Below are 25,657 nucleotides of genomic sequence, written 5' to 3'. Positions count from 1 at the left end.
CGCCCCGCCCCGTCGCCGCCCCGAGCCCGTCGCCGCCCCGAGCCCGTCGTCGCCCCGCGCCGGCGCCCTTTAGGTTGATGATATGATGATGTTGATGATATGATGATGTTTTTTTTTCTGTTGATGATATGATGATGTTTTTTTTTCTGTTGATGATATGATGATGTTTTTTTCTGTTGATGATATGATGATGTTTTTTTTTCATATATGCATTTTTTCATATATGTATTAATTTTTTAAGTTGTTAGTAGATATCGATTTTAGGTTAGTGCATTTTATCACTGATTTTAGGTTAGTTGAGCCTCTTTAGTGCATTTTATGTTTGTTGCATTTTAGGTTAGTGCATTTTATGTTAGTGGAGAGGAAAAAGTAAAATAAGGAAAAGGAAAATAAGTAGAGAAAGAAGGAGAAGAAGAAGGAGAAGACGAGGAGAGGAAGAAAAGGAAGAGGAGAAGAAGGAATAGAGGAGAAGAAGAAAAAATAGAATTTTTTTCTATTTTTTCTTCTTCTCCTCTATTCCTTTCTTCTTCTCCTCTTTTTTTTCTTCTTTTTTTTCTTCGATCTTCTCCCCCTCCCGATAGGAAAGTTTTATATAGAAAGTTACAATTTTAGAAAAGTTCTATATATGCAAAAATTACAATTTTAGAAAAAGAAGGATAGGAAAGAAGAAAATAACAAGAGGAAAGAAAGAAGAAGAGGAGAGGAAAAGAAGAGGAGAAATAAATAAGAAGAAGTTATATTCTATTTTCTCTTCTTCTCCACTATTCCTTTCTTCCTTCTCCTCTTCTTTTTCTTCTTTTTTCTTCTTCTTATTTATTTCTCCTCTTCGAGGGGTCGAGGGTCGGGAACTAGGGTAGAGGGTCGAGGGTCGTTAAGGGATCAAGGGTCGAGGGTTTCAGGGTCGAGGGTTCGAGGGTTCTATAGGTTCGAGGGTCGAGGGTTCCAGCAGGGTCGTCTAGGGGTCGAGGGTTCCAGGGTCGTCGAGGGTTCGAGGGGTCGAGAGAGGTTTCCTAGTGTCAAAGTATTGAAGAAATCCATGCCTTCATCATTAGCCGGAAGTAACCAGGGCATGTTGGTACGAAGTTCTGCAAAGTTGTTCTGGAATGGAGTCCCGGATAGAATAATCCGCCTTTTGGTACGAATTCAGCAAAGGCCTTCCAAATAGCGATATTCGGAAGGCTCTTTCTGAACTTTGTACCAAAAAGCGAATTATCCTATCTGGGACTCCGTTCCAGAACAACTTTGAAGAGCTTCGTACCATCATGCACATGTTACTTTCGCCTAATGATGAAGACATGGTTTTGTTGAATCCTTTGACACTAGGCAACCTCCCGACCCCTCGGCGATCCTCTCGAACATGAGAGGAAGAAGAGGGTCGTCTAGGGGTCGAGGGTTCCAGGGTCGTCGAGGGTTCGAGGGGTCGAGGATCGCCGAGGGGTCGAGAGAGGTTTCCTAGTGTCAAAGTATTGAAGAAATCCAGGCCTTCATCATTAGCCGGAAGTAACCAGGGCATGTTGGTACGAAGTTCTGCAAAGTTGTTCTGGAATGGAGTCCCGGATAGAATAATCCGCCTTTTGGTACGAATTCAGCAAAGGCCTTCCAAATAGCGATATTCGGAAGGCTCTTTCTGAACTTTGTACCAAAAGGCGAATTATCCTATCTGGGACTCCGTTCCAGAACAACTTTGAAGAGCTTCGTACCATCATGCACATGTTACTTTCGCCTAATGATGAAGACATGGTTTTGTTGAATCCTTTGACACTAGGCAACCTCCCGACCCCTCGGCGATCCTCTCAAACATGAGAGGAAGAAGAGGGTCGTCTAGGGGTCGAGGGTTCCAGGGTCGTCGATGGTTCGAGGGTTCGAGGGTTCTTCTCCTCTATTCTTTCTTCTCCTCTTTTTTTTCTTCTTCTTCCTCTTTTTTTTATCGGGAACGAGGGTCATCGAGGGACATAGATGTAGTGTCGTCGTTGTCGATATATACCCCCTCCCGATAGCTTACTATGATTAGGTAGCTAGTTCTACGTCTTGCACTAATATATCCATCTGTCATGTTTGAATAATAATTGCCATGTTGTAAATATTTGTAGAAACTATGGACACCGTCCTAGACGAAGCAACAAAAGAAGCGTTGTTGAGGGACATAATCGCAAAAGGAAGTGATGCCATCTCGTTGTTTCTCAACGAAATCGATGGTCTGGAAGGAGAGGGTGAACAAGCTGGCTACGGTGACCTAATGCCGGTGCAAGAAGAAGAACATGAGGACGGCTCCGGTGACCCAATGCCGGTGCAAGAAGGAGACCGTGATGACGGCTCCGGTGACCGAACCGAGTCTGGCCAGGTATATATATTAGTTAAGCCTATGCTGACTAGCTGATTGATGCATTCATTGTTTTGGTATGTACACATACTAATTAAGTCTTTGTTCTTTTTTCTAGCCCTCCGGATCGAGCACAACTTCGGTAAAGAGACGAGGCCCGAAGAAAAAGTCGAGCTCGGATGAAAAGTTTGAGATCATAGCAATCGCGCCCGACGGCCAACCTATTGAACCCCTCCGGACAAAGAGCACATTTGTTGCTCAGTGCGGGGTTCTGGTTAGGGACAAGATCCCGATAAGCATCCAGCAATGGTTTAAGCCGGCTGCAGAAGACCCTGAGGTGTCTTATGTCAATGATATGCAGAAAAATGATCTTTGGACTGAGCTAAGTCAAATGTCACCCTACCGCCTGAGGATAATTCAGAGAACCCAGTTAAAGAGAAATTAATCAAGTCTTTTGCTCTGAAGAGGATGGCAGAACTATTCAGGAGGTGGAAGAAAGAGCTGAATAAGTTTGTCGATTTGAGACACCAGAATTCAAGGGCAGATATGAGAAGATCAGAGATCACTGGCCCGCATTTGTGGCCCACAACACATCGGAAAAGAGTCAGAAGATGTCGGCGACAAACAAGCAAAATGCTGCGAAGAAGAAGCTTCACCATCGCACGGGGTCAGGTGGCTACCTCGTAGCCCGGCCTAAGTGGTCCAAGACTGAGAATGATCTGGTTCATAAAGGGATCGAACCAGAGACAATTAACTGGCTAGACCGTTGCCGGACTTGGTTCTTCGGGGCTGGCGGAACCTTGGACCCTGTACCAGGGAAGTGCATTTGGACGAACGATCAAATGGACATACCAGTCAGTAAGCTTAAGCAGTATATCGAAGCAGCGCAGGAAGGGACGTTCTTTCCAGACAGAGAGAACGACGAGCTCACAATGGCCCTCGGGAATCCTGAGCACCCTGGACGGACACGAGGCATGCCAGGCTCCATTCCGTGGAAGGTTGGGTTTCCGGACGCAGGCGGTTACAAATCCCATGAGAGGAGGAAAAAAGTGCAGCAGACCCAAATGCAGGCGCTGCAAGCAAGGGTAGATGCGATAGAGGAACGAGAAGCAAATCACAGCAAACGTACTGCCGAAGCCTCCCCTGAAGCTACCCCGCCATCTCAGCGCAGAAGCAGCGTGGCTTCCACCGAGCTGCTTCAGCCGGAGCATGCCTTGATGGCTCCTGCCAGCTATCCCGTGGATGCTATAACGGAGTCTCAAAATTGCCACCTTATGACGCAATGGATGAATTTGAAGGTCAAGGCGGCTGTTGGCTCTGTTTATCCTACTGAACCCGGCGCAACTTTTCACTGCCGGCCGATTCCAGAAGGATATGCTAGGGTGATGGTGGATGAGATAACGGAGGGATTTGAGGACCTCCAGCTTGACCACCCTACCGGTGAAGGGGAGACTCGGCTGGGGTCTGCTCTGAAGACTCCATGCCTATGGCGGAAGGAGCTCATCAACCTTCCGAACTGGACGCCTCCGCCTCCTCCTCCTCCTCCGGCAAGTCAGGGCACTCCGCCTCCACCGCCTCCTCCTTCGGCGAGTGACGATCAGGGCCCTCGGCCGGCTCCTTCTCCGGCGCGTGGCGGCACTCCGCCTCCTTCTCCGCCTGCACGGACGCGCCTGAGCAGCCAGCCTCCTCCTTCTCCGCCTCGTCAGCAAGGGCGGAAGAGACCTGCCGCCGCTCCAGCTGCTCCGGCGCGTCGTAGTCCTTCTCCTCCGCCTCTTAAGCAAGTAAAGAAGACAACCGCTCCGTCTGCTCGGTCGGCGTCTAGCAGTACAACCAGAGGCGGGAGGACATACAGATTCGGTCCTTCTCTGAAGACTCCAGAGAAGTTACCATATGAGAGGACCTTGGAGGAGAACGCCGAGATCGCGCGAGAAGAAGTGAGGAACTTCTTTGAAGGGGTGAAAGCAAAGAAACATCCACCTCCAGAGGAGAAGGTAGATCGGGTGAAAGTGAAGCGCACTCTGGCTGCCCTGACAAAACCACCGAAGTCTGATCCATCGAAAGGAAACTATGACCGCATTATTGGAAAGGAATTTGCCGAACCGGAGCGGTCGGGAAGTACTGTCAGTGATCAAAGGCTGAAAGAACGACGAGCTGGGAAACAAATTTCCCAGCTCAGCGAACAAGCGAAACAATCGTGCCCCCCACTCAAGGTGCCTAGCCACAACGTCGCTAATGATCCGAGGATGGTGCCCGGTTATAGCAATATTGCAGATTACCTGCCCGACGAAGTACATTATGAACCCATGGACATGCAGATACAAAGATACGAGTACGGGAAGCCTCTCGTCAAAGATGAAAGATCTCTATCAACGATGATGCGAAGATTGCATGATTGGTACTTGAAAATCTGCAGAGACTCTGGGGGAGGAGTACTTTGTATGTGGAAGTTAAAAAGGAGCATGACCTCGTTGGAATTGATCTGTTGCCTGTTCCATTTGAGGAGTTCTATCAGTTTTTCAATCAATTGGCCCTCGATAAAACAACGGTCGCCTGCTACTGTCTGTAAGTAGTACTACTTCTGTCATTAAGTTTCTCTATATAGCTTAGCTCTTTCATTGCATGTATTTATAATCATCCTCACTATATTATGCAGATTGAAGATTGCCGAATTGAAGAAAAGACAAGTCGGTGATATTGGGTTCATTAACACATATCTCATAGATGCAACTCAGGTTAAACTTCATGCCACAGCTACCGAGGCCAACTTGCTACGATCGTTCATAATAAATCAAAACAAAGATATAATACTCTTTCCTTACAACTTCAGGTGAGTGTTACTGTCTTGTGCGTATTCGGTTTCCCTTATATATTAGTCAAGGTTATAGTAATGTAATTCATGAGTTATGCATGCGTGTGCAGTTTCCACTATATTCTCCTAGAGATTAAGCTTGAGCAGGGACTAGTAACCGTCTTAGACTCAAAACGAAAAGATCCCCAGGACTATGCCGACATGACTCAAATACTCCAGAAGTAAGTTAAATCGATCATTATCCACCATATCAGCAACTTTGTTCATTTCCTGATATCAAGTAATTGTTTTCTTTGTCCGGCAGGGTTTGGAGAAAATTCACCAAAACAGTTCCGGGACTGCCGAAGGAGCTGGAATTTAGACACCCGAAAGTAAGTACTATAGTAGCATGTTCCGCGCATCTCCTAGCTATTCAAGCGCTAGTTTCATCAATACCATTTAGCATTCTTGCTTATCAATTTGATTGACCTCTATTTCTTGTAAAGTGGTTGTGGCAGGAACAAGGGAATGATTTTTGTGGATACTACATCTGCGAGTCCATCCGCCACACGACCTGTGAGCGGGGCGGGTACTCTAACGAACAATATGAAGTACGTAAATAACAACTTTCACAATTTTATTTTATTACCATCATTTGTGTTGAGTTTCATTCATTCATATATATATGTATTGACCCCCTTCTTCAAATTAGATGTTTCGGAAGCGGGATGAACTCCTAGCACCAGCTCGCATACGAGCAATTCAAGAGGAATTGGCGGCATTCTTTCTTGAGCACGTGATCCCTGAAGACGGAGAATTCTATGTGGACCCTGAGTCCGTATGATTATATTTGTAAGAGATAATTATTGTATATATGTAGCCGGTAGTGTCAGATAGATATACGAGAACTTGTTGTTCGACCAATCTTTCGGAGAAGGAGAGGTGGTCGATATCACTTCTCTCTGTATGCATGTATGTTCATGACGATCTTCTGTTTCCTTTGTTTGCTTACTAGCTAGCCAGCGTGTCTAGTCCTCTCTATACGTATGTATAGTACGTAGCGTCGACCAAGCACGGACATAAGAGAGTACACTTCTCTCTATTAATTATAGCTAGCTAACACAATATATGAAACACCTAAATTAACCCCCCAAAACCCCCAACCCCCCCCCTTTTAAAAAAAACAAAAACCCAGCCACAGAAATGCTGACGCGTGGATGCCTATTGGTCCCGGTTGGTGCCACCAACCGGGACCAAAGGGTCTCCTGACTGGGCTTTGCGCACTGCCCACGTGGAGGCCCATCAGTCCCGGTTCTGGATTGAACCGGGACTAAAGGGTCGGGACATTAGTACCGATACTTTAGTCCCGGTTCAGGAACCGGGACTAAAGGCCCTTACGAACCGGGACTATAGGCCCTTTTTCTACCAGTGTGTCATCCACATATAATATCAGAAATGCTACAGAGCTCCCACTCACTTTCTTGTAAATACAGGCTTCTCGGAAAGTCTGTATAAAACCAAATGCTTTGATCACACTATCAAAGCGTTTATTCCAACTCCGAGAGGCTTGCACTAGTCCATAAATGGATCGCTGGAGCTTGCACACTTTGTTAGCTCCCTTTGGATCGACAAAACCCTCTGGTTGCATCATATACAACTCTTCTTCCAGAAATCCATTCAGGAATGCAGTTTTGACATCCATCTGCCAATTTTCATAATCATAAAATGCGGCAATTGCTAACATGATTCGGACAGACTTAAGCATCGCTACGGGTGAGAAGGTCTCATCGTAGTCAATCCCTTGAACTTGCCGAAACCCTTTTGCGACAAGTCGAGCTTGGTAGACAGTAATATTACCGTCGGCGTCAGTATTCTTCTTGAAGATCCATTTATTCTAAAATGCTTGCCGATCATTGGGCAAGTCAACCAAAGTCCACACCTTGTTCTCATACATGGATCCCATCTCAGATTTCATGGCTTCAAACCATTTTGCGGAATCTGGGCTCACCATCGCTTCTTCATAGTTCGTAGGTTCATCATGGTCTAGTAGCATGACTTCCGGAACAGGATTACCGTACCACTCTGGCGCGGATCTCACTCTGGTTGATCTACGAGGTTCAGTAGTATCTTGTTCTGAAGTTTCATGATCATTAGCATTAGCTTCCTCACTAATTTGTGTAGGTGTCACAGAAACAGTTTTCTGTGATGCACTACTTTCCAATAAGGGAGCAGGTACAGTTACCTCATCAAGTTCTACTTTCCTCCCACTCACTTCTTTCGAGAGAAACTCCTTCTCCAGAAATTTTCCGAACTTAGCAACAAAAGTCTTGCCTTCGGATCTGTGATAGAAGGTGTATCCAATAGTCTCCTTTGGATATCCTATGAAGACACATTTCTCCGATTTGGGTTCGAGCTTATCAGGTTGAAGCTTTTTCACATAACCATCGCAGGCCCAAACTTTCAAAAACGACAACTTTGGTTTCTTGCCAAACCATAGTTCATAAGGCGTCATCTCAACGGATTTTGATGGTGCCCTATTTAACGTGAATGCGGCTGTCTCCAAAGCATAACCCCAAAACGATAGCGGTAAATCAGTAAGAGACATCATAGATCGCACCATATCTAGTAAAGTACGATTACGACGTTCGGACACACCATTACGCTGTGGTGTTCCGGGTGGCGTGAGTTGCGAAACTATTCCGCATTGTTTCAAATGTACACCAAACTCGTAACTCAAATATTCTCCTCCACGATCAGATCGTAGAAACTTTATTTTCTTGTTACGATGATTTTCAACTTCACTCTGAAATTCTTTGAACTTTTCAAACGTTTCAGACTTATGTTTCATTAAGTAGATATACCCATATCTGCTTAAGTCATCTATGAAGGTGAGAAAATAACGATATCCGCCACGAGCCTCAATATTCTTCGGACCACATACATCTGTATGTATGATTTCCAACAAATCTGTTGCTCTCTCCATAGTACCGGAGAACGGCTTTTTAGTCATCTTGCCCATGAGGCACGGTTCGCAATTACCAAGTGATTCATAATCAAGTGGTTCCAAAAGTCCATCAGTATGGAGTTTCTTCATGCGCTTTACACCGATATGACCTAAACGGCAGTGCCACAAATAAGTTGCACTATCATTATCAACTCTGCATCTTTTGGCTTCAACATTATGAATATGTGTGTCACTACTATCGAGATTCAATAAGAATAGACCATTCTTCAAGGGTGCATGACCATAAAAGATATTACTCATATAAATAGAACAACCATTATTCTCTGATTTAAATGAATAACCGTCTCGCATCAAACAAGATCCAGATATAATGTTCATGCTTAACACTGGCACCAAATAACAATTATTTAGGTCTAATATTAATCCCGAAGGTAGATGTAGAGGTAGCGCGCCGACCGCGATCACATCGACTTTGGAACCGTTTCCCACGCGCATCGTCACCTCGTCCTTGGCCAATCTTCGCTTAATCCATAGTCCCTGTTTCGAGTTGCAAATATTAGCAACAGAACCAGTATCAAATACCCAGGTGCTACTGCGAGCATTAGTAAGGTACACATCAATAACATGTATATCACATATACCATTGTTCACCTTGCCATCCTTCTTATCCGCCAAATACTTGGGGCAGTTCCGCTTCCAGTGACCAGTCTGCTTGCAGTAGAGGCACTCAGTTTCAGGCTTAGGTCCAGACTTGGGTTTCTTCTCTCGAGCAGCAACTTGCTTGCTGTTCTTCTTGAAGTTCCCCTTCTTCTTCCCTTTGCCCTTTTTCTTGAAACTAGTGGTCTTGTTAACCATCAACACTTGATGCTCCTTCTTGATTTCTACCTCCGCAGCTTTCAGCATTGCGAAGAGCTCGGGAATAGTCTTATTCATCCCTTGCATATTATAGTTCATCACGAAGCTCTTGTAGCTTGGTGGAAGTGACTGGAGAATTCTGTCAATGACGCTATCATCCGGAAGATTAACTCCTAGTTGAATCAAGTGATTACAATACCCAGACATCTTGAGTATATGCTCACTGGCAGAACTGTTCTCCTCCATCTTGCAGCTATAGAACTTATTGGAGACTTCATATCTCTCAATCCGGGCATTTGCTTGAAATATTAACTTCAACTCCTGGAACATCTCATATGCCCCATGACGTTTAAAACGTCGTTGAAGTCCCGGTTCTAAGCCGTAAAGCATGGCACATTGAACTATCGAGTAGTCATCAGCTTTGCTCTGCCAAACGTTCATAACATCTGGTGTTGCTCCAGCAGCAGACCTGGCACCCAGCGGTGCTTCCAGGACGTAATTCTTCTGTGCAGCAATGAGGATAATCCTCAAGTTACAGACCCAGTCCGTGTAATTGCTACCATCATCTTTCAACTTTGCTTTCTCAAGGAACGCATTAAAATTCAACGGAACAACAACACGGGCCATCTATCTACAATCAAACATACATAAGCAAGATACTATCAGGTACTAAGTTCATGATAAAATTAGGTTCAATTAATCACATTACTTAAAGAACTCCCACTTAGATAGACATCCCTCTAATCCTGTAAGTGATTACGTGATGGAGTAGTTTCATTGGTGAACATCACTATGTTGATCATATCTACTATATGATTCACGCTTGACCTTTCGATCTCTGTGTTCCGAGGCCATATCTGTATATGCTTTGCTCGTCAAGTATAACCTGAGTATTCTGCGTGTGCAATTGTTTTGCACCCGTTGTATTTGAACGTAGAGTCTATCACACCCGATCATCACGTGGTGTCTCAGCACGAAGAACTTTCGCAACGGTGCATACTCAGGGAGAACACTTCTTGAAGTGAGAGATCATCTTATAATGCTACCGTCAATCAAAGCAAGATAAGATGCATAAAAGATAAACATCACATGCAATCAATATAAGTTATATTATATGGCCATCATCATCTTGTGCTTTTGATCTCCATCCTCGAAGCACCGTCGTGATCACCATCGTCACCGGCGCGACACCTTGATCTCCATCATAGCATCGTTGTCGTCTCGCCAATCTCATGCTTCCACGACTATCGCTACCGCTTAGTGATAAAGTAAAGCATTACAGCGCGATTGCATTGCATACAATAAAGCGACAACCATATGGCTCCTGCCAGTTGCCGATAACTTAGTTACAAAACATGATCATCTCATACAATAAAATTTAGCATCATGTCTTGACCATATCACATCACAACATGCCCTGCAAAAACAAGTTAGACGACCTCTACTTTGTTGTTGCAAGTTTTACGTGGCTGCTACGGGCTTAAGCAAGAACCAATCTTACCTACGCATCAAAACCACAACGATAGTTTGTCAAGTTGGTGCTTTTTTAACCTTCACAAGGACCGGGCGTAGCCACACTCGGTTCAACTAAAGTTAGAGAAACTGTCACCCGCTAGCCACCTTTGTGCAAAGCACGTCGGGAGAACCGGTCTCGCGTAAGCGTACGCGTAATGTCGGTCCGGGCCGCTTCGTCCAACAATACCGCTGAACCAAAGTATGACATGCTGGTAAGCAGTATGACTTATATCGCCCACAACTCACTTGTGTTCTACTCGTGCATATAACAACAACACATAAAACCAGGCTCAGATGCCACTGTTGGGTTTCGGAGTAATTTCAAAAAATTTCCTATGCACACGCAAGATCATGGTGATGCATAGCAACGAGAGGGGGAGAGTGTGATCTACGTACCCTTGTAGATCGACAACGGAAGCGTTAACTTGGTTGATGTAGTCGTACGTCTTCACGGTCCGACCGATCAAGCACCGAAACTACGGCACCTCCGAGTTCTAGCACACGTTCAGCTCGATGACGATCCCCGGACTCTGATCCAGCAAAGTGTCGGGGAAGAGTTCCGTCAGCACAATGGCGTGGTGACGATCTTGATGTACTACCGTTGCAGGGCTTCGCCAAAGCACCGCTACAATATTATCGAGGACTATGGTGGAAGGGGGCACCGCACACGGCTAAGAATATGATCACGTGGATCAACTTGTGTTCCTAGGGGTGCCCCTTGCCTCCATATATAAAGGCTCAAAGGGGGGGGCGGCCAAGAGGAGGCGCGCCAGGAGGAGTCCTACTCCCTCCGGGAGTAGGACTCCCCCCTTTCCCTAGTTGGAATAGGATTCACGGAGGGGGGAAAGAGGAGAGAGAGGAGGAAGTGGGGCCGGCCCCCTCTCCTTGTCCTATTCGTACCAAGGGGGGGAGGGGCGCGCAGCCCATCTCTGGCCACCTCTCCTCTCTTCCACTAAGGCCCACTAAGGCCCATATACCTCCCGGGGGGTTCCGGTAACCTCCCAGAACTCCGGTAAAATCCCGATTTCACTCGGAACACTTCCGATATCCAAACATAGGCTTCCAGTATATCAATCTTTATGTCTCGACCATTTCGAGACTCCTCGTCATGTCCATGATCACATCCGGGACTCCGAACAAACTTCGGTACATCAAAATGCATAAACTCATAATAATACTATCATCGTAACCTTAAGCATGCGGACCCTACGGGTTCGAGAACAATGTAGACATGACCGAGACACATCTCCGGTCAATAACCAATAATGGAACCTGGATGCTCATATTGGCTCCCACATATTCTATGAAGATCTTTTATCGGTCAGACCGCATAACAACATACGTTGTTCCCTTTGTCATCGGTATGTTACTTTCCCAAGATTCAATCGTCGGTATCCCATACCTAGTTCAATCTCGTTACCGGCAAGTCTCTTTACTCGTTCCGTAATACATCATCCCGCAACTAATGAGTGCTTCAGTGATGTGCATTACCGAGAGGGCCTAGAGATACCTCTCCGACAATCGGAGTGACAAATCCTAATCTCGAAATACGCCAACCCAACATGTACCTTTGGAGACACCTGTAGAGGTCCTTTATAATCACCCAGTTACGTTGTGACGTTTGGTAGCACACAAAGTGTTCCTCTGGCAAATGGGAGTTGCATAATCTCATAGTCATAGGAACATGTATAAGTCATGAAGAAAGCAATAGCAACATACTAAATGATCGGGTGCTAAGCTAACGGAATGGGTCATGTCAATCAGATCATTCAACTAATGATGTGATCCCGTTAATCAAATGACAACTCTTTGTCCATGGTTAGGAAACATAACCATCTTTGATTAACGAGCTAGTCAAGTAGAGGCATACTAGTGACACTCTGTTTGTCTATGTATTCACACATGTATTATGTTTCCGGTTAATACAATTCTAGCATGAATAATAAACTTTTATCATGATATAAGGAAATAAATAATAACTTTATTATTGCCTCTAGGGCATATTTCCTTCATGCGTAGTGCGGTACCGTGTTGAATTTTGCGAATGCGGTTCGCCCAAGCAGTGCGTGATAGCCACTACGGAACGGGACTATGTCGAAGATTAACTCCTCGCTTCGGAAGTTATCCGGAGATCCGAAGACCACTTCTAGTGTAACTGAGCCTGTACAGTTGGCTTCTACACCTGGTATGATGCCTTTAAAGGTCTTTTGGTGGGCTTGATCCTCGAGGGATCTATGCCCATCTTTCGCATTGTATCCTGGTAAAGCAGGTTCAGGCTGCTGCCGCCGTCCATGAGGACTCTTGTGAGATGAAATCCGTCAATGATTGGGTCTAGAACCAATGCGGCGAAGCTGCCGTGACGGATGCTAGTGGGGTGGTCCCTTCGATCAAAGGTGATCGGGCAGCAGGACCATGGGTTGAACTTTGGGGCAACCCGCTCCATCGCATATACGTCCCGTAACGCACACTTCCGCTCCCTCTTGGGGATGTGGGTTGCGTATATCATGTTCACCATCCGCACTTGCGGGGGAAATCCCTTCTGTCCACTATTGTTCGGCGGCCTGGGCTCCTCCTCGTCGTCGCTATGTAGCCTCTTGTCTTTGTTTTCGGCTCTTAACTTGCCTGCCTGCTTGAACGCCCAACAATCCCTGTTGGTGTGATTGGCTGGCTTTTCGGGTGCCATGTATCTGGCACAAGCGATCGAGTATTCGGTCCAAATTGTACGGGCCCTGAGTTTTTCTTTTGAATGGTTGTTTCCATTGACCGGATTTGTAGCCTCGGAATCCGGCATTAACTGTCGTATCCTCGTTGCTGTCGCTGTTAACGCAGCGCTTTTGTTTGTTCCGACGCGACCTGTCACTTTTGTCCTTGGTATTCGAATTACCAGTGTTCTTGGTTAAGTTGTTACTGCGAGCTAGCCAGCTATCTTCTCCCGCGCAAAAGTGGGTCATGAGTGTCGTGAGGGCTGCCATAGATTTCGGCTTTTCCTGTCCCAGGTGCCGGGCCAACCACTCGTCACGGATATTATGCTTGAAGGCCGCTAAGGCCTCTGCGTCCGGAGAGTCGACTATCTGGTTTTTCTTTGTTAGGAACCGTGTCCAGAATTGCCTGGCCGATTCTTCTAGCTGCTGAATTATGTGGCTTAGGTCATCGGCGTCCGGTGGTCGCACATAAGTGCCCTGGAAGTTGTCATGGAATGCGGCTTCCAGGTCCTCCCAAGAACAGATTGAGTTTGCTGGCAAGCTGTTAAGCCAATGTCGGGCCGGTCCCTTAAGTTTGAGTGGGAGGTATTTGATGGCGTGTAGATCATCGCCGCGGGCCATGTGGATATGAAGGAGATAATCCTTGATCCATACCGCAGGATATGTTGTGCCATCGTACGATTCGATGTTTACGGGTTTGAAGCCCTCAGGGATTTTATGATCCATTACTTCATCTGTGAAGCATAGTGGGTGTGCGGCGCCTCTGTATTGGGCTATATCACGACGCAGCTCGAAGGAGCTTTGTCTGTTGAGTTCGGCCCGGCCGGATTCATTGCGTCCGGAGTGACGATCACCGTCACGTGCCGTGGGGCGCCTGCGCGATCCGTAGATCGATCTTGTTTGCCTTGCCTTGTCCTCTAGGATGTCGAGCAGGTCGGGCGCATTTTTCCCGTGCCTTAGTATGCTTGACGCGGTGCCGGGGCATGGCTTGAGTGGAGGGCCAAGAGGCCTCTCTGTCGCGGCCACGAGGTGGCCGGTCGGCCATGTCATGCGCTGCTGATGTAGGTGCTTCCTCCTCTAGTCGGGGTAGCAGCCTGCGCTTTGGGTAACTCTTGGAGGGGCGTTCGAGTTCATACTCTTTGGCCACAAGGACTTCAGTCCATCTGTCAGCTAGCAAATCATGATCAGCTCTAAGCTGTTGCCGCTTTTTCTTGAGCTTGCTTGCCGTGGCCATGAGCCTGCGTTTAAAACGCTCTTGTTCGGCAAGATCCTCTGGCACGACGAACTCGTCGTCGTCGAGGCTTGCCTCGTCTTCGGAGGGAGGCATATAATTATCGTCCTCCACCTCTTGGTCCGCCGCCCTCTCGTGAGGGCTGGCTTCTCTGTCCTCCTGTGCCGAATTTTGCTGGAGGGGGTGTTCTTCGGCGCTATCCGGAGTAGTATTATCTCCCGTGCCGAAATCACCGTTTTTGCTTTGGCGGGATTTAGAGCGGCGCCGCTGACGCCGGCGCTTGGGCTGTTTCTTAGAGGGATCGTCCACCGCTGTTCCATCGCCATCTCCATCCTTTGGAGTGTCCACCATATATATGTCATATGATGAGGTGGCCTTCCAACGCCTTACAGGTGCTGGTTCTTGTTCGTCTCCTGCATCATCGTCCATGCCGTCGATGTCTTCGGAGTCGAAGTCAAGCATGTCGGTTAAGTCGTCAATAGTGGCTACGAAGTGGGTGGTGGGTGGGTTTTGAATTTCTTCCTCGTCCGTATCCCAACCTTGCAGAACGTAGTCCGGCCAGGGCTCTCCTGATAAAGAGAGAGACTTTAGAGAATTCAGGATGTCGCCGAAGGGTGAGTGCTAAAAGATGTCCGCGGCGGTGAACTCCATTATCGGCGCCCAATCGGATTCGATCGGCGGGGGCGCGGGGGGCTCGGAGTTCGGAGAGGAATCCGGCTCCTCTGAGTCACGGGCCATGCGGAGTGCGGGGCTGGAGTTCGGCTCGATCGCCTCTAAGATCGCAGCCCCTGAGGCAGCGTCCAACCGCTGATCGTCGATTGGCGCAGTGGGCTCCGAATCAATGGTCGGAACCGATGCGTGTGCAGCCTCCAAGGCGCTGTTCGGCGGCAGAGCTATATCATGCCCATCGAGACAGTGCGGCACGCTTGGCTGTGGCTCGAATCCGTCGAAGATCAAGTCCCCGCGGATGTCAGCCGTGTAGTTTAGGCTTCCAAACCTGACCTGATGGCCAGGGGCGTAACTTTCGATCTGCTCAAGGTGACCAAGCGAGTTGGCCCGCAGTGCGAAGCCGTCGAAGAAGAAGTCTCACCCTGGACTGCATCATGGTTGATGATCGAAGAAGCCATCGGGCCTGAAAGCGACGACACAGAGGAACTCTCAATGAAAGCACCAATGTCGGTGTCAAAACCGGCGGATCTCGGGTAGGGGGTCCCGATCTGTGCGTCTAGGCCGGATGGTAACAAGAGACGAGGGACACAGTGTTTTACCCAGGTTCGGGCCCTCTTGATGGAGGTAAAACCCTACATCCTGCTTGATTAATATTGATGATATGGGTAGTACAAGAGTAGATCTACCACGAGATCAAGGAGGCTAAACCCTAAAAGCTAGCCTATGGTATGATTGTTGTATGATGAAGTTGTCCTAAGGACTAAAACCCTCTGGTTTATATAGACACCGGAGAGGGTTAGGGTTACACAAAGTCGGTTACAATGGTAGGATATCTTGAATATCCGCATCGCCAAGCTTGCCTTCCACGCCAAGGAAAGTCCCATCCGGACACGGGACGGAGTTCAGCTGAAGGTATAGTCCGGCTACCCGAACACCCCCTAATCCAGGACTCCCTCACCTATCCATGGTAAACCACTTGTTGGAAAAGCTGATGCATAGTGGTCAGAAATAGTTGAGAGTTTGCTTGGGATTCCTATGGATGAACAACGCATGAAACAAAAGAAAAGGCGAAAAGGTGATGATAATGTTGTTGTGAGGAATTCACAATACTCTCTAAATCTGGGTAAACTGCGGGAACGCTTCCATGTGTTGCCGGATAATCCAATGGACAGGGAGATTAATTGGCATGCCCGAGCACTTGTTCTAGAAATTCTTGGCTCCATAGTCTTTACTGATACATCTGGAGATGGAGTGCCAGCTATGTATCTCCAATTTATGCAGGATTTAGGACAACCAACAGAGTATAATTGGGGAGCAGCTGCTCTTGCTCTATTGTATAGACAATTGAGCATAGTGTTGGAAATATGCCCTAGAGGCAATAATAAATTAGTTATTATTATATTTCATTGTTCATGATAATCGTTTATTATCCATGCTAGAATTGTATTGATAGGAAACTCAGATACATGTGTGGATACATAGACAACATCATGTCCCTAGTAAGCCTCTAGTTGACTAGCTCGTTGATCAATAGATGGTTACGGTTTCCTGACCATGGACATTGGATGTCGTTGATAACGGGATCACATCATTAGGAGAATGATGTGATGGACAAGACCCAATCCTAAGCCTAGCACAAAGATCGTGTAGTTCGTATGCTAAAGCTTTTCTAATGTCAAGTATCATTTCCTTAGACCATGAGATTGTGCAACTCTCGGATACCGTAGGAGTGCTTTTGGTGTGCCAAACGTCACAACGTAACTGGGTGGCTATAAAGGTACACTACAGGTATCTCCAAAAGTGTCTGTTGGGTTGGCACGAATCAAGACTGGGATTTGTCACTCCGTGTAAACGGAGAGGTATCTCTGGGCCCACTCAGTAGGACATCATCATAATGTGCACAATGTGATCAAGGAGTTGATCACGGGATGATGTGTTACGGAACGAGTAAAGAGACTTGCCGGTAACGAGATTGAACAAGGTATCGGGATACCGACGATCGAATCTCGGGCAAGTATCGTACCGATAGACAAAGAGAATTGTATACGGGATTGATTGAATCCTTGACATCGTGGTTCATCCGATGAGATCATCCTGGAGCATGTGGGAGCCAACATGGGTATCCAGATCCCGCTGTTGGTTATTGACCAGAGAGTTGTCTCGGCCATGTCTGCATGACTCCCGAACCCGTAGGGTCTACACACTGAAGGTTCGATGACGCTAGGGTTATAGGGAAAGTATGTACGCGGTTACCGAATGTTGTTCGGAGTCCCGGATGAGATCCAAGAAGTCACGAGGAGTTCCGGAATGGTCCGAAGGTAAAGATTGATATATAGGAAGTATGGTTTTGGCCACCGAAAGTGTTCCGGACATCACCGGTAGTGTACCGGGACCACCGGAGGGGTCCGGGGGTCCACCGGGAGGGGCCACGGGCCCCGGAGGCATACATGGGCCAAGTGTGAGAAGGGACCAGCCCCTAGGTGGGCTGGGGCTTCTCCCCACCAAGGCCCATGCGCCTAGAGAGAAGAGGGGGCAAACCCTAAGGGCAGATGGGCCCTAAGGCCCATGCCTGGTGCGCCTCCCTATCCCCCCCACTTGGCCGCCACCCCAGATGGGGATCTAGGGCTGCCGCCACCCCTAGGGAGGAAACCCTAGGTGGGGGCGCATCCCTCCCTCTCCCCCTATATATAGTGGAGGCAAAGGGGCAGCCCAACACATGAAGTTCCTCCCCTGTTGGCGCAGCCCTACCCCTCTCCCTCCTCGTCTCTCATAGTGCTTGGCGAAGCCCTGCTGGAGTCCCGCGCTCCTCCACCACCACCACGCCGTCGTGCTGCTGGATGGAGTCTTCCCCAACCTCTCCTTCTCCCCTTGCTGGATCAAGGCGTAGGAAACGTCACCGGGCTGTACGTGTGTTGAACGCGGAGGTGCCGTCCGTTCGGCACTAGGATCATCGGTGATTTGGATCATGACGAGTACGACTCCATCAACCCCGTTCACTTGAACGCTTCTGCTTAGCAATCTACAAGGGTATGTATATGCACTCTCCTTCCCCTCGTTGCTAGATTACTCCATAGATTGATCTTGGTGATGCGTAGAAAATTTTAAATTTCTGCTACGATCCCCAACACATAGGTGCTGAGAAGGAGAGACTAGAAATTTCAGGTCCTTTATTGCTGCTACAGTTATGGTCTTGGTCCCGTTTGCCACTTGGTCGCCCTAAAGTTATTTTTGAGAAGCCCAAAGAAGGAGAGGAACTTGATGAAGAGGAAGAAGAACAAGAAGTACACTTGGATTATAACCCTGTTTTTGGAGCAAAGTGGTGTGCTGCACATTCGTTTGATGTCCCTCATAATGCTGGTATTGCATTCTCCTCACCAAATTTGTGTTGGCATCATTTGTTTTATGACAAACAATTTTATTAACTTGCAAATGAAATATGTAGGTACTGAATATTATCGAAATCAGATTGACTTGATTCGAGAAGGTGCAGTTGGTTGGCAACCATATGATGATCTTCTGGAGCAGATGCCGTTTGAAGTTCATCAAGATTCTAATTGGTGCTTTGCTAGAGTACCACTCATGCATTTTTGGATTGTGGAGTTCCACTATCCATATAGGGTGATGCGACAATTTGGATTAAGACAACCCATTCCCCCTTCTCTTCCACGTGGCGAGGCAGAGGTTCGAAAACTTTGAAAAATTAAACATTCTGCAGGAAAATCGCATAATTGGGAGGAAGTCCACGCCAATTATGTTCAAGAATACAACCGTGTTGATGCAAGAGTGTGGCCAGACGATGTTCCCTTCGATGAAGCTAGTTTACCTGATTACAGACATTGGTTCCATCAAAATGGTATGTACACAGTATTCTTCGATTCTCAATGCTTGGGCAGCCTAGATAAACCTATCCCATATCCTCGAGATAGCATCGAATGGACTGGCTACATGCCTAGTGGTCCGCCACTGGCTCGAATTGTAAGTGTGTGTTACATTTTTCATTGATTATTTACAACATATAGTAATAAATGTGTCATGCAAGATTTGTTTTGTCACTTGCAGGGGTTACGCGAGATAAAGAATGCCGCATGGGGTATTAAATGTGTTATTACTAGTGGATGCAAGAAGATAGGGAAAACTATACTGAGGTCCTGTGTAGGAAATTTGTTGGATTTTAACCTGGAGCCTAGGCTGCAAAGCATGCTTACTGAGGCTAGGTTACCACTGAATATTGAAGATATTCCATATGATGAAGAGGTTTCTGATATTGCTAACCCACCAAGCCCCCCAAAAGAGAGCAACTCCGATGTGTTCAATGAATGGATATACTCCGGCAAAGGTTTTACAACATACCTTAAGGCTGGTGAAGCGATGAGAGATGGGGAACCGACAACACAAGATGTAGGTCAAGTTACCCAATAAACCAACTCGAATGAGCTTGGTAGAGCTAGTAGGCTTGCATAAAGGAGTTCGTAGCGACTAGTTGGTTAGAATGGCCATCTCTAGAGCGACCTGGAGGGGTAGCTGACCAAATCTTTTTGTATTTGGCCCAAAAAAACAGTTCAGGAATTTTGTTTCTGCTATGGCAGATATGTATTGTAATAGTTCCCCAAAAAATATTTGTTACTCCTTATTTCATAAGTTCATCTCGAGTATAATTTTGTTTACAAAATGTGGTACCACAAATGCAAATCATCAATCATGTCCATCCTTGATTGTATTATATGCCTTTCTAGTTACTCCACCTCTTCTCTCTGGATGATGTGCTCTTCCCCTGACATGTCCTCTTTCCATTGGATGATGTGCTATTTGGTTGACTCGGCCTCTTTCCTTTGGAAGATATGCTCTTCGCTTGACTCGGTGGAATGGTCTGTCTCTGGCTAGACGATGTACCTACAGTGAATGCAACAAAGTAAAATTACACGAAAATAAGTTCACATATACACCAGTACCACAAAACTAGTTTAGATACCTGCTAGATTATTGTCTGTTGTCGAACGCCGGGCTTGGTGTCCCATTCGCCTTCCTTGCATTTCATCCATGTACATTGGAATTCTTTTGTGTTGACGCCGCCCAAGATTTATCAAATTCTCATCAGGAACAATAATCGGGCCACTATATGTTGGCCACTCATTTTGGTTTCCGTAAGGATAAAATTGTCCAGCCCATGTGTTTGCAAGTACTTCAGAAGAGTAATATGGATGAACTATTTGATTTTCATTTAGATTCCTATACTTGCAAACAGCAAGCAAATGGGCACATGGCACACCGGTTAGGTTTGGCTTTAGGCAGTCACAAGATGGAGTAGTATTTGGTTGAAGAGTGACCTTGTACTTGAAGTCCTTATGAATAAAAAGAACATGATCCTCGTTGCGTAATGGAACCCTCTCATTGTCAACCTTGACCTCAAATATTCCAACTTCATCACCATACAAAATAACATGCATATGTCCTGCCTTGTGCTCCTTTTCACCAATAGTTTATCCACCCATTCGGACCGTTGCTTGCCTTCGTCAACCAAGTTATGAGCACTTCGCCTTCTTTCTACAAACCACTCCATGCACTTTGAAAATGTCTCCTCCACAATTGCTGCCACTGGTAGCCTTCGAGAAAGCCTGAACACATTGTTTAAGGACTCGGGCCCATTGCTTGTCATGATCCCACAACGGTAACCCCCATCCTTGCATTGAAATACCTTCTCAGGCTTATCTTTCTCATTTTTATCTTCCTACAAATACTTACCGCACTTTCTAAGATATGTCATTGCATCAGGACAAGTATGTTCAATAGATGACATGCCCTCCTCAAATCTACGAGGTTTCTTTTTCTTTACTGCCCACTTAAATATTTTCAAAACATCATCATCACGAAAAGCTTTGTACAAATTCTCTGCGACATGCTGAGAGCAAAAACGATGCACACACTCACCAGCACTTTCATTCCAACCAAGGTGCGGCTGCTTAAACACCCATTTGATTGCTTTGTGGCGATCTGAAATCACACACATGAATTTTCCAACACCAATTACCTCCCTTCGCAACCATCTCATGAACCAACCCCAGTTAGTTGCGTCCTCTTTCTCCACAATGGAAAATGCAAGAGGTATTAACTTGTTGTTAGCATCATATCCGCAAGCCATTATCAATCTGCCCCTGTATCTTCCTGATAGAAATGATGCATCCACACTTATTACTGGTCGAAGGTGGGGAACTGTTGCAATGCAAGGTCCAAATGCCCAAGCAACACATTGAAATTCTCTATGCCCTTCTTGTGCCACGGGTTTCAATAGAAGAACATACTTTGTACCTGGATTTTTAACTCTAATAGCCTCGAGGAATGGGCTGAGAAGATTGTATGATCCTTCCAGCTACCAAACAGTTGTGCTATAGCCTTCTCCCTTCCATGCCACAACTTATTATATGATGGTTTCACATTTCTGTAACGTTGTCTCACCAATGCCCGCACATTTTTTATACTCAACTCCAGGCCATCCTTCAGTGCTTCACGGATCACATCTGCCACTATAGAGGCCGATAACTGAGAATGGTCAGTTCTATTAGCCGGAGCACGACAAGTGTGAGAATAAGGACACTTCCTTATTTGCCAATATGAACCAATTTTCGTTGGTGTTGCATACAGCCTCCACATGCAGCTATCATCAATACACTCTGCTACAAGTTTAGATTGACTGCTTGTGCTGTACTTCACTTCTAAGTTTGCGTTTATGTGAAATTCACCAATCGCAATTTTGAGGTGCTCTTTTGAATCAAAACTCTGATGCTTTGACAATGGGCTCTGAAAGCGTTTCTTACATCCAAAAAACCTTCATCTGCTGTCGTCTCCGTTAGTATAGATATGTCACTAAAGGCTCTCACACCATTTTGTCCACATCTATACATGAACGGAAATGCATTAACATGATGCGCAACTCTTGGTTCTGAATCTTCGTCTGAACTCTGGCTCGGTGCGGCATCAGAATCATGCTCATCGTCATCATCATGTCCCGTCAAGTGCTCCTCTGGATCTGTACCCTCCTGGTCAAATGATTCATTAACAGTACTTGTTGGCAAATCATTTGCCATATTACCATGAGTGGAAGATGGAGCATTTTCCCTGTAAAAATCAGGACCACGTGTATTACTATTTGAGAAGGAATTAACAGATGTTTGATGCAATGGTGATTGTATTTCACTTCCATACCTTTGTGATTGCCTTTCAATTATTGGTATGCTGCTTCCACCGCTGACTTGGCTCAACATGTCTTGATTTGGCGTGAAATTAACATATAACTCTATCACTTGCCACGTTGTCCGGGACTTGGTCTTCTCAAAAATCATGTTCCACCCTCTTTCCTCATATAATGGAATTAATTGAAAATAATGTGGTCCGGGAGATCCAATATCATAACGAGCTTGGATATTCAGGTTGTTTTGAGCACCGACATTAACATGCCCAAGCCCTCGACATGTCTCACTCTTGATGTCTTCAAAAGTGGTTTTCTCGCATGCTGAAAATGTTAATTTCGAAGGAACACTATACTCCACACCCATGGATCCATGTTGCACTTCACCATCTACGTAAACCAGAACGATTAACATGTTCTTATACTCACCTACAAACAAGAATGTGTAGGAAGTGAATAACCCAATTTTAAATTGATCTACTATAAACTGACGATTGAAAATTTGGCTTCTCATGAACTAGCCAATTAAGAACCATAACCCAGGAACAACAATCCAATAATATATAAAGTATCCACTTGTAAATCATTGAATCAGTTGTATAGACGATTCAAACAAGAAAGATGCACTAGGATCGTAGAACAACTAACATGAATCAACAACAAGATCGATTGGAGGATCCTAATGGAGAGTGGATGGTGGGACGATGCCACCCCTTAGTGTTGTCGGCTGCGGGAGGGTGCTTACCGTACGTCGTGGTCAAGGATCGACGACTGCATGCATACTAGGGTTTATAGCCCATGGAAGTTCCATAAGTCAGCACGAAACGACCCGGTTTAGTCCGATCTAAGGGGTAGGCCAACGTCTTAATTGGACGTGGCTTGCCATAGCGTCCAGGTCTGGACGCTGGACGCTGTCTACAATAGCATCCGGGGCTGGACGTTGTCCTCAATGGCGTCCTTCCTATTTTTCAAATTTTCGCCCACCCTTGACTAGTTTCAGAATTACTGAATTATTAATTACTATTAATAAAAAATTCGGCGTATAGAGCATATGATCGGTGTGAAAAATCAATTCGTCTTCCGAAATATATGTAAGCAAGTAATAGAAAGTGGCACATTGGCCAGACCTACATGCGCGTCCATTGATGTATCGAGTTCGAATCTCACCATGTGCCTTTTCTTTTAGCAAACGTGGGGCATTTGCATGATTAAATATAAAGCAAGGGGTTTTCTGCAGAAGAACATGCCACATTGGCCCTTACAAGCAGGCCCCGCGTGTCAGTTTCCTTATGAAAAACGGTTTGAACGTGGACCAGCTGTATTTGTTGCGGCCAGCCCCAGACTTTGTATCTATCTGCAAAAAAAAAAACGTAAAGTGATACCAACGTGCAATTAACTTACAGATATGAACGGATCATGTTCTGAGAAATAGAAAAATCGCGTTTATTATCTTTATGATTCTGTGCTTTTAGCGTCCTCTTAAACTTTAGTATCTTACTTTGCCGGGACTGCGAGCCCGCTAAACCTAAATGTTATGTGGTTGTGGAGTTTCGATCCGGTTGGATGCTGCCTAGTGGCTTTATTAATTTAAAGTCGGACGCTTCGTGCGTCTACGTTCCAAAAAAAAAATAGAAAAATCACACTGGGCTATTCATCCATATAGCATATGCATATAGCTAAATCAGACTATTGCGAGTATTATCCGGAGGAAAAAAAGGGTACTGAAGAAATCAATTGAATTAAATAAATCACAAAAGATGCCCATGGTTACCGGTGCACACCTGATCAGAACATTCTTTTACATTATCGTCAAATCTTGATTATAGGATCGCCCATTCGGAACAAAAAGAAGGTGAAAAACAAACCGATCTTGAATAGTGTTTAGCACCAACTTAATCTCAAGTGAGCCGATCCAATTTTGATATACCATCGCTCGCCAATATTGTTTAAACTAGAAATATTCCACATGGATTTATCAGAAAATATGAATGCTATTGCATATCCCTTTGATCAAGTGGTGGAGTGATCATTTTAGAATTACACAGAGTGTTATACTCCCCGTTAGTGCGACACTTGACCATCCATCCACATTGCATCTACGTGGCTAAGTGGCTCAGGCTCATGGATTAGAGTAGTAAACCGTTGACATGGAGAAACAACAGAGGATGAACATCTGTGTCTGCTTGCTGCATGGTGGATTCCTGACTTGCTGTAGATCGCTTAGCAATAGGGCAGTAATCTGCGCCGGTGCGCCGGTCGAAAGTTTCGGCCGGTCGCACCGCAGCAGCCCGATTTACCTCTGTATTAACCGTCAGATCTAATCCTCACCAAGTCAACGCAGCTCATCTCTTTCTCCGCTGGTGTACACATCTAGCCGTCATTGATGAGCGAGGAACCCAGACTCGAAGCATCACCGGGCTTGGCCGCCCCCGGCGCCGGTCACCGCCCTCGCTACCGGTTGCCGCCCTCGCCGCCGGTGGCGACCCGTGTTTCATGCTGGCTTGGCGCATGCAGCAGCGTGTGAGCCGTGTGCTCCGGCGATGGTCACAACTCCGCTGCGACGGGTCGGAGCTGCGGCGGCGAAGATCACTGGACGCGCGCCCTCGAAGACGAGCTCATGTCTGAACCGAGGAAAGGCTTGAACGGTCGCACACCCTCTGTGTTGCAAACGTTGTTAAAAAGGCTTCAACCCCTGGATGGAAAAGCTTCAAGCCCTAGATGGAAAAGCTTCAACTGGCACTGTGATTCACGAGGAGATAGAACCGCTAAAGCAAAATGCTTCAACCTTAGATGAAAAAAGTTTCAACCAGATGATAGAGAGAGCTTTAACCAAGGGCTGCTCAAAACAAAAAAAAAATTACACAAAAGCTTCAACCATGGACGGAAGAAGCTTCAACCGTGTATGAGAAAGTTTCAATTATTAAGAAAGAAAGCTCCAACCTGACACCGCAACCAGAGAAAAGTTATGTGTTGTAGCAAAACGTGACGCCGGTCATAGCAAAATGCTATGCCGGTTGTAGCAAAATCTATGCCGGTTGAAGCATGTAGCAAAACTGCAGTGTTTTGTCATCTTCTTCCACCTCCAGTCGTCGCTGGTTGAAGTTTTTTTTTTTTTTGCATCGGTTGTAGCTTTCTAGACCGCCCGTTGCAACATCACGGGGGTGTCTCCCATGGTGCTCCCAGCTCGCCGTCCGCCTCGAGCTTGTAAGCCATGGGCAGGGACGAATCCAAGGGGGGACGAGGGGGGGCGAGACCCCCCCTAACAATCTCATTTTACTCGGTAGCGATTAGCAGGTCGGCAGAAAAAAGTGAATATTTAGCTAGTATCGCCCCCCCTGAGGCCCCCTGACCACCTGAAGCCCAACAAAATCACAAAGCCCATCCTTAACACGCCGCAGGAAATAGCCCAGCACGAAGGGACACCGTCAGATC

General features: G+C 46.2%; 1 long non-coding RNA gene across 1 annotated transcript; it reads left to right on the top strand.

The window, feature by feature from the left end:
* The first annotated feature begins 18,178 nt into the window (after nt 1–18,178).
* Nucleotides 18,179–19,648, top strand: LOC125534811 (uncharacterized). The gene is made up of 3 exons (XR_015615608.1): nt 18,179–18,402; nt 18,488–19,020; nt 19,105–19,648. It is a non-coding gene; the product is annotated as an uncharacterized LOC125534811 (long non-coding RNA).
* The last annotated feature ends 6,009 nt before the right edge of the window (nt 19,649–25,657 follow it).

The sequence above is a fragment of the Triticum urartu genome, chromosome 2A (assembly GCF_056163025.1).
Source record: "Triticum urartu cultivar PI428250 chromosome 2A, HENAU_Tu73, whole genome shotgun sequence".
In the NCBI taxonomy this organism is placed as follows: Eukaryota; Viridiplantae; Streptophyta; class Magnoliopsida; order Poales; family Poaceae; genus Triticum; species Triticum urartu.
Note: the sequence above shows the minus strand (reverse complement) of the source record. Positions and strands in the feature narration are given on the sequence as shown.